Consider the following 9,914-nt stretch of genomic DNA (forward strand, 5'->3'; position numbering starts at 1 on the left):
GTGGTCCCCTTTCTCTTCCTGCTTCTTCCTCTCTTCCTTTTCAGATAACATGTTAGAACCTACAGGTGTGAGTCTCCATTGCCAAAGTGAAGGGGAAGTAAATGGTTGCATCTGCTGGCCTGTCAAACATTTGGTAAACCTGTGTCTTTGGAGGTGGGGGTGGTGGTGGTAATGAAACAGTCCCTGAGGACAATGAGCAGATACCTAAGAGGGGGAGCTGTCACGAATAAAAACAGTTAAAGTAATTTTAAGAAAGAGGCTAAACGTATGCATACACAAAGGTCACAGGGACAAAGTTGTGAGCATTCAGGGGAAGATAGATTACAACCCAGGGAATCTCGAAACTCCGATGGTTATCGGAGAACTCATCTTCCTCCTCTCCTCCTGCCTATGGCTTCTTGGTGGTTGGGGGGGAAATTCGTGGGGCAGTCACAGTGGCAGTCCGGGTTGTCAGTGAGGCTGAACACATACTAGGATTTCACAGCTCTAGGATTTTAGGAACCTTTTCTTAACGAGAAAGTTTTAGTCCTCTGGTCTGATCTTTCCAGATTGTATCAGATATCTCTTGCTGCATAACAAATACCAAGCACGTAGTGACTTCAAACAATAACCTTTGACATTCTTCATGGGTCTGTGGGCGAGAGGGTTCCCTTGCTGGTCTGGCGTGGGCTTGCTTGCACACTGGGGCAGCTGGACCCTGGGGCAGGCGTGTGGCCTCTGAGTCTCATGGGGTCCAGTGACCTCCTCCAGCAGCAGCAGTGTTTCAAGAGGACGCGTTCCAATGTGTCACAGCCCACGTGCTGGTGTCGTGCTGGCTGGGGCAAACCCAGGGGCACGTCCAGAGTCAATATAGGAGGGGCTGCCCTGCACAGATCGTGGGACGGGTGACTCACCAGGACCATTACCGTCACAGTGCATCTCACAGTCTGGCACAGAACTCTCCAGAACATGGACAGCTTGCCCAGGGAAGCGCGGTGTTGCACAGCAATTTGTTCCCGTGTGCTGCGTTGGCTTGTTTCTGCCGACGTCTCCTGTGGAGTGTCTGGACAACCCCTAGACAGGGATGAACCACTGGTGACACTTCCTCCAAGGACCTTTTCCTTGTCCTTCCCTCTCTCCCTCCATTCTTTCCTTCTTCTTTCCTTCCTCTCTTCCTCCTCCCCTCCCTCTCTGTCTTGCCCTTCCTTCCTTGCCCACACTAACTCAGGGAGTGTTAAAGACTAGAATTCAGATCTCAGTTTAATGATCTTTGCATAAACCACCTCCCTCCCTCTCTAGCTCCTGTGGGATACGTTGTCTCTGGTTTTATTTGCTTTGTAACATTTGAGAACTTCTTGCCTAATATTTCGTGTGCTTTTCAATGTCTATGGTTAATTTATTTGCTATTTCATCTGCTTTTCCATGCTATCAGTCCTCCACATCATCTCACAATCTCGCATGAATTTCATTTTTACCGTGTTTAACATTAACTAGTAGAGACACTGCAGAGGAATGACCCCAAACCAGATCCTGCAGTCCTGAACCTTACATTCCCCAAACTACGTTTCCTCCTGTTTATCATTAACTTTGATTTACTTTGCTTTAGCTGGTAGTCTGACCATGGGGTTACGGTCTGATATTCGATAACTTGGCTTGTTTTTCAGAAAAGAGGTGATGTTCCACATCAAACAAACCTCAGCTTGTAACTTGTAAGTGAATTCAGAGCACATTTCTTACACGGGTTTTCGTTCTTGTGAAGCCGGAGGGTTTAATGTAACAAACAGCAGAGTGCCGAATGGGATGCTGGGTGCTTCTTGGCATGTGCCTTTTCTCTGAGTCACAGTGCCCAGTCTGCCAGCCACTGTGCAGGGACGGTGGGCATCGCCAGGAGGCCCAGTGAGGCCCCCAGCTTCCTGTGCTTCTGACTCCAAGCAGGAAGTAACTGGGATTAGGGTAGCAGGTCCCTGAGCGAGTCACACGCTCTGTGTTCTACGTGTAACAGGTGCAGGTTAAACAAACAGACGAAACCAAACCCGTCGGGGTTCTGGGAGTGCTGCTGCTGCTGGGTCGCTGTGAGCTTCGTCATCACCCCCTTGTCGTTACGTCCTTCTCCTCACTTGTCATGGGCGGCGCATTTCTGTTGGGGCACAAGGGCGAGTGAAGGGCGTGGAGAGAATACGGGGAGTCACGGGAAGTGAGGTCAGGGTCGTTCTTTTGGCTCAGCTTCAGGCTGGTGGAACGACAAGTGGGCAGTTTCACTGGCAGCCTCCTTTAGTCAGATTGCCTTTGGGAAATTCCACTTGAATCTGAGTCCCACGGTTTAAGGTGACGTCAATCACAACCAAGTTTTTCCAGGGAAGAACGGATATGTTGAGTGATGTATAGTTAAAGGAACTGGGAGTGATTAGCCTGAACCAGGGAAAGCTTGGGGTTATGTGGGAACATCCTCAAATGTCTGAAGAAACCTCACATCCTAGAGGTCCTTGGACAGATTAGGGCATTTGAAATTTGAGGTCAGTTACTGCTTAGGACATCTCATCTCTGCTGGTAATCGTCACTTACCAGTTGAAGGACAGTGGAAACGGACCGCCACCTTCACCCTGTCCTGGTCCATTTTCTTATTTGTGGCTGCTACACAGGCTTTCCTAAAGGTCAGTTCTGGCTGTGGATCCTTTCTGAACACGTTCACCCACCGCTGCTGTTCCTGGTCTGTTATGCTTCCAGTGTTAAAGCTCAGTCCACGGTGTCAGAGCACCACGTGAAGCTGCCCCCCACTGCATCCTTCTCACCCCCTTCACCTACGCAGCTCCCAGACACTGCCCCCACCCACAGACCTTGAGCCCTGATACCAAGGACTTCCCCTCTACTCCCATTCCTGCCAGTGACCTGGAACATCTCACCGTCCACCTCGATGGAGGATCCAGCCCACGGCATAGCTCAGCCTCCACTACGCTGACTCTGTCCATGGCCTAAATTTTCTCTACCTCTTAGGTCTAATATTTGAACATTGCAACTTCTGGCCCAGCTTGCTTGCTGTTCTCCCAACGTTCTCATGAGCTCAAGGTATCTTGCTCTTTTAGCTCAAAGAAACTTTTACTCCCTGGTTCCTTTCATTTTATTCGCTATCAGCCACCACCTGCCCCTTCTTTTCTCCCCAGCCGTCCTCCTCTGCTGATTTTTCATCACCCGTTCCATTCCCTTGCTCCCTACCATGTTCTGCTGGAGAAAGAAAATCACACAGTGACGAAGATGAGGGCCACCCAGAGTCATGGCTGCAACTCAGCTGGGCCCTCGCACTTCCCGTCAGTTCTGCCGCTGGTCTTGGGGCAGCTTCTTCTCCCGTTGTTGCCATCAGCTGCTCCAAACCGTTATCACATTCCTCAAGCCCCTGCTTCTCAGTCTCAGCAGATGAGCCATCTCCTCTCTTGAGAAAATTCATGCTTTTAGACCTGATGTCTGCATCGATGAGAGGTCTTCGTTACAAACAACTGACTCCAATCTCCTAATTGAACGCCATGTTTGTTAGAAGTTATTTTGCAGTTCAGAGAATCTCTGGAAGGACATGAGGGTCCTTGAAATCTTGGTTCCAACCAGGCCACGGGGGCTGTGATAGTAAACACTGATGTTTGGATCTGAACCTTAGCGCACCCCATGTACTAATGATGCTCACAACCAGGAGTCAGAAGTTCTGTTCCTGTCGTGTTTGAAGAGATAAACACTCCTCTCTTTCATGTATCAGAACATGGAATCCGCATGTACCTACCTCCTTATACTGCTTCCTTCCAAGCCAACATCTGGTGCAGAAGCATCTGACTGATGGGAGCTAGATTCACAAGCCTGTATCTTAGGAGCAAGGGGTCCCAGGAGAACGAGTTTTGGTTTCTACCTTGTGGATGCAAGGTTCATCATGTGGGGAGTTCCCCAAACACAGGAGGAATGATCAGAAAAGACAGTTGGCAGCCTTGAACATGATGAACAGCCCCTGTGATCTCTTTCACCTTCTTTCCACCTACCTAAAAACTTATCTACCTCCACATCCATTCATATCTTCCTTCTTCCAATCACTAAGCCTAATGCCCAGTATTCCCAGGTAGTCCCCCATCCAAGTACTAACAGGCCCAACCCTGCTTAGCTTCCAAGATCAGATGTGATCAAGTGCGTTCAGGATGGTATAGCCCTGGCAGTGCCTCTGGTTTGGAAGGTCACCTTCTTTATTTCTACACCTGACTGCACCCCTTTCTCCTTTTTCCATGTTCTCTATCTATCATACCCTCTCCTTTCTATGTTCTGAATCTGTCGCAATGACAATCACCCCAAATCAATGAATATATTCAAGCTTCTTCCATCCCCACATCCCACCCTAGACTCCCTCAATTTTCTCTCCCCTGCTTGTCGAGCTAAGTTCTTGAGATAATAAATCAATCATTTCCATCACCTGTTCCCCTCACCCTATTGTTATCAGGCTCTGATCCACTCCTCAATGTTCCCAACCCTGCCTTCACTGAAACCACTCTTATTATGGTAAACAAATGTCCACCATTTTAAGCCCAAATGAACACAGATTAATCCCTGATTCACAGCGCCAAGCTGCTGCTTTTGACCCCCAAAACCCTTCCTCCTTCTTGAGACTTCCTACTCTGTTAGCGCCTCTGAATGACCTGCTTTCTGTTCTTCCTTTTTCCTTTTTAATCTGTCCTTCTCTGCTTCTTCATGGGCTGTTCATCTTCCACCTTCTATTAAAATGTTGGGGTTCCTAAGTCCCTGAGTCCCCTGATTCTAACAGCTCTCATGGATTCTGCTTGGGTAATCTCAACTATGTGCATTTTCTGAACCCACGTGTATGTGCATGTCCCCTAGTCTGTACCGCTAGTCCATACCTGTTCCCTGAAATTCAGACTCTGACAGTGAGAGGCCCGATGCCTGTCACTTGAACATACACCCGATGTGAGCTCTCAGTGTACACACAAGGTTAACATTTCTCTTTTAGGCTAACCTCTTTTAGTTGGTGATTCCAGCCAGTCGTTTCCCTCTCCTGTACTGCCCCCCATCCTCTTTTAATCCTAATCAGGTCATGCCAGTTCTAATGCCTAAGTAGTTCTCAGGTTCATCACAGCCTGTCCCGCCGTGCTGTCATTGTCAAGGGTCTCATCATCTCTTTCTGAACTTCCAACTGGTCTCCTTTCTTCCCACCTCATCTCTAAATCCACCCTCTACGTAGCCACAGAAAAGGATGAATTAACTCACCGTGCCGCTACACCTCAAAACCCGTCGCTGACCCAGGACACTTCCCGCCTCTCCAGCTGTGTCTTTCATGCTGTGTCCCGTCATTTTGGCCTCAACAGCACTGATGATTTACCAACTGTTTCTTGCCTCCCCAGTGGCTCAAATGGTAAAGAATCTGCCTGCAATGCAGGAGACCCAGGTTCGGTCCCAAGTCAGAAAGATCCCCTGGAGGAGGGCATGGCGACCCCCTCCAGTATTCTTGCCTGGAGAATCCCAAGGACAGAGGAGCCTGGCAGGCTACAGTGGTCCGCAAAGAGCTGGACACGACTGAGAGGATAACATTCAGCTTTTGCATCTTCATGCCATTTTGGCTTTTCCGTCTTTGTATATACCGTCTCTTCTGCCTGGAATTTTCTCTCCTTTGTCCTCTCTACTCTGCCACTTCTCCCCTCCCTCCAAAGACCATCGCTGAAGTCTACCTCATCCTTTCACGCTCAGCTCAGCATCTGTGCCTCCACAAAGCCTTTCGGGCCCCTTTCCTCCTCCACTGCAGGGGTAGGTCCTCTTTGCCTGCTCGCATAATGCCTGTGTATGCTTCTCAAAGCACTCACTTAATGTTTTGTACCTTCAAGCTAGAAGAAGACTGTAACTTTCTTAAGGGAAATGTTGGTCTCACTCTTTGTTGTAAGCGCAGAGCCCAGTTAAAGTCCCTGACAGCTAGTAGGAACTTCATTAATGGCTGAGAAATGAATCATCTAATGGATCGCCTTTACACACCCTAGAGTTTTGATGCCAAGTTGCTAACATTCTCATTGTCTCCATCACCACCCTGACAGCATGTGAAAAATGGCCCTACCTTTGACAATCTACAGTTGAGATTCACTATGCTACCTAAACGCACCTCCGAAGGTACTTTAGAGGCTGAGTTCACACGGATGCCCTGTCAGCTCATAGCATGGCAGAATGAATATCACCCTTTGTCTAAAATCACAGTGCAGGCCTAACACTGACCTTCGGGCACAGTGGATGTTCAGAGGATGTCTGAGGTTGTAAGGCAATGTAAGAAAGAAGACTCGCCAAGCGAGAGGCAAGTATCTGATGTGTTGCAATCCTTGGGCTGAAATGAGAGCAGGTGAGAGCTTAAGAGATTAACTGGCTGCTCTTGAGAAGAGCTGTGACCATCAGCCCACGACATTAGGATCTTTTGATCTCAGCCTGTGGAATGACACAGGTTCTTACTGTTTTGTTAAACTCACTGGGACCCCCAGGGGAGCCACTTCCTTCCCCTCCCTGGGGACATACCAGCTCTTGGAGGCCACCATTCCCACCCTCCTGCACTGCCACCACTCACTGCCCTCTGCCTGGCATGATGGCAGCTGTATTCCCCGTGGCTCGGAGTCCCCCGTCTCCCAGTGGTTGGTCCCAGGTGACAGAGGCACCCCTGGGGCTGGCATCTTGTGTGGCTGTGTCTTTGGCAGGGAACTGACTTCATCAGGGAATGCAAGGCCCTGTCCCGCCTTTCTGGAAGTAGTGACCTAGTCATTAACTAAAATACCTATGTTTCTGGGAATGACCCCTGGCAGGCTGAACGCTCTTCTCTTGAGAAGTGGCCCGTGATTGAAAGAGGGGCTACAGTTGCGAGCAGAATAAAGACTGAGAGGTGGAGGGAGGCGTGGGACCCCACGAAGGCTCATCTTGGCTGTAACAGAGCAGACGGGCCCAAGGGCCTGGCGTTCCTCTCTCCAGCCCACCCTTACCTATGGAATGAAAGGCTTATCAGGGAAGGAGCCCAAGAGTCCACGATTGTATAGAGCCATGAAACTTGAGAAGCAGACGGCTGACTAGCCTGAAAATCTGAGTTAAATGTGATTAAGGGCATAGGCGGTGAATTTGCAAGTTCCAAGAAACATCTCCACAGATTTACAAGAAAGATTGATAAGATTTATGTAAAAAGAATCGATGGGGAAGAATCTGAAGATACTGATTATCCGGTTTTTCCAGCCCATGGCAGGGTATATCCAGTTGTCAATCTAGTTCTTTTTCTTTTCATAAATCAGACACCTAATGGTTTGAGGTTCAAGTGTGGAAAGATTCAAGACTGGAAATACCGGTTGTGTCAGTCGGACCAGCGCTGTGTTCCTATAATCACTTAACATTTTTTTCTCTCGTAAAGATCAATCTGAAATCCAAAGTCAGGCCAGTTATACTGAGCAGTGATGTTTCAAATAGCCGCTTATCAGCAACGGCAGTTTGCTGGAGCCTACGAACAAGGGTGGGACTTTCCCAGTGGCTCAGCAGTAAAGAATCTGCCTGCAATGCAGGAGCCACAGAAGACAAGGGTTCAGTTCCCCATTCTGGAAGATCCCCTGGAGGAGGGCATGGCAACCCACTCCAGTATTCTTGCCTGGAGAATCCCACGGACAGAGAAGCCTGGTGGGCTACAGTCCATGGAGTCACAAAGAGTCAGACACGACTAAAGCGACTTGGCATGCACGCACGAACAAGGGTCTGGGTGGGTCTAAAGCCCTTCCGCAGTTTCTTGTGAGGAGGCACCTGGATGAATTTCGGAGCTCCTTTGTTGTCTGCCAAAGTCAGTGATGCCGGATCCAGGCCCCATGGCACAGCAGTGATGAGCAAGAGGCTGGTGATGGTGAGGCTTCATGGGTTTTTGACCTGATGGGTTTTTGACACTTGAAGAGCCTTCTCACAGCCACTACCTGTCCCCAGCACATCCCCTAACCCTTCCCAGGGGAGAGCTGCAAATGTACCGCCCCGGTGTGCCGCTGAACTATTTGAATGGTTCTGTTATGGGCTTCCAGGATCTGATCCAGCAGTCAAAGCCTATGTGCCAAGTGCTAGCCTGTCCTGAGCACGGTGCCAGATAGGGGAATCAATAAAAAAGCCAGAAGACAAGGCTTCTGCCCTCAGGTTTTCAGAGCAGTGGGGAGGATATTGTTCCCCAGCTGAACACGACAAAGATTCCAAGTAGATTTCCACGAGGCTCCTGTAGCAGACAACCAGGATTATTAGGGTAAAAACATCACTCGGTTTTTAAAAAAATTTTTAAAATTTTATATCAGAGTATAGCTGATTAACAATGGTGTGATAGTTTCAGGTGGACAGCAGAGGGACTCAGCCATACATATGCATGGATCCATTCTCCCCCAGGCTCCCTCCCACCCAGGCTGCCACATACATTGAGCGGAGTTCCCTGTGCTGTACAGGAAGACTGGTTCATTCATCACTCAGGTTTTTTTTAAATTTATTGATGTGATAGATGTATGGCTGGGCTGGGTCTTCCCTGTTGAGCAGGCTTTTCTCTAGGTGCAGAGAGTGGGGGCTGCTCCCTATTGCAGGGTGGGGGCTTCTCATTGTGGTGGGTTCTCTTGTTGCAGAACATAGGCTGTGGGCTGCTGGGCTTCAGCAGCAGCCACTCGTGGGCTGAACCCTTGTGACTCTCGGGCTCAAGAGCACAGGCTCGGTAGCTGTGGCTCACGGGCTCAGTTGCCCCACAGCATGCGGGATCTTCCCAGACCAGGAACTGAACCTGTGTCTCCTTCACCGGCAGGCGGATTCTTGACCGCTGAGTGACCAGGGGAGCCCACTGTTCAGGTTTGAAGTGTCCCGCTCAGCAGCTGCTCTCCTAAAAGGCCCAGTGGCGGCAAAAAAGTCCCAGGGTTGATTCAGGAATGCAACGCCCGGGGGAGGTGGCGTTTCTCTCCGTCTCGCTCAGGCCCCTGGCCCCCTCCTCCCTTCCCCGGGCTCTGCCGTTGTCCTCTGTGCACGGAGACTCAGAGATGGAGAACCCCGACCCTGTGACTGCGGTCTGTTGCCTCCATCCTGGAGGCAGTCTGCCTTGAGGGTGCTGTGGCTCTGGGTCATGCAGGGCAGGAAGAGAATAGATCATAAACGCGTGTGGATGGAGGTGGCGTGTCAGGGGATGTAAGGGAAGCTCACCAGACTGTCAGCCCTCACCTTTACTTTTCTCCAGCTGATTCATTCAGCTGGCTATGTCTTGTGGAAGAGGGCCCAGAGACCACTGTCCCGTGTGGACTGGTGTATTATTTTGTGTGGTTTGTTTTTTTTTAAGATTTTTCTTTTGGATGCAGATCTTTTTTAGTCTTTATTGAATGTGTTACAACACAGCTTCTCTTTTATGTTTTGGTTCCTTGGCTTCGAGGTACATGTGGGATCTTAGCTCTCCAACCAGGGATCTGACTCTCACCCCCACCCCGCATTGGAAGGTGAAGTCTTAAATGGGCCACCAGGGAAGTCCCTGAACTGGTGTATTCTTTAAGAAACAATTCAGGTAGCCTTCAGATAGAGTGTGTACTCTGTGTGCCAGGCCCCACACGTCTCATAGCTAAACTCTCTGCGGTCTCCACGTTCCAGATGACGAAGCTGAGTCAGAGAAGTTGCTTACCCAGGATCACACGGCTGAACAGTGGAAGAGCCGGGAAACTGATTCACCACTGCCTCCCAAGGCTGTGTCCTTAACCATTCCAGGCTGTGCCATCCTGGGATGAAAAAGTATTGGGTGTCCTCTTTGTCACATTCCTCTTGAATCTGTGTCAACCACCCAGCCAACCGAAGTATGCTTGGCCTCCACAGGAACCAATCGAGCTGCAGCAGTGGCCTCCCGGACACAAGTCAACAAGCGTGACCATGAGCCAGTCACGGTGCAACCGTCTGGTGTAGTGTGCGCCTTCTAG

General features: G+C 49.7%; 1 pseudogene; it reads right to left on the minus strand.

The window, feature by feature from the left end:
• Nucleotides 1–4,045: 4,045 nt before the first annotated feature.
• Nucleotides 4,046–4,162, minus strand: LOC114111106 (5S ribosomal RNA; annotated as a pseudogene).
• Between the last annotated feature and the right edge of the window lie 5,752 nt (nucleotides 4,163–9,914).

This window comes from Ovis aries, chromosome 26 (assembly GCF_016772045.2).
Source record: "Ovis aries strain OAR_USU_Benz2616 breed Rambouillet chromosome 26, ARS-UI_Ramb_v3.0, whole genome shotgun sequence".
Lineage (NCBI taxonomy): Eukaryota > Metazoa > Chordata > Mammalia > Artiodactyla > Bovidae > Ovis > Ovis aries.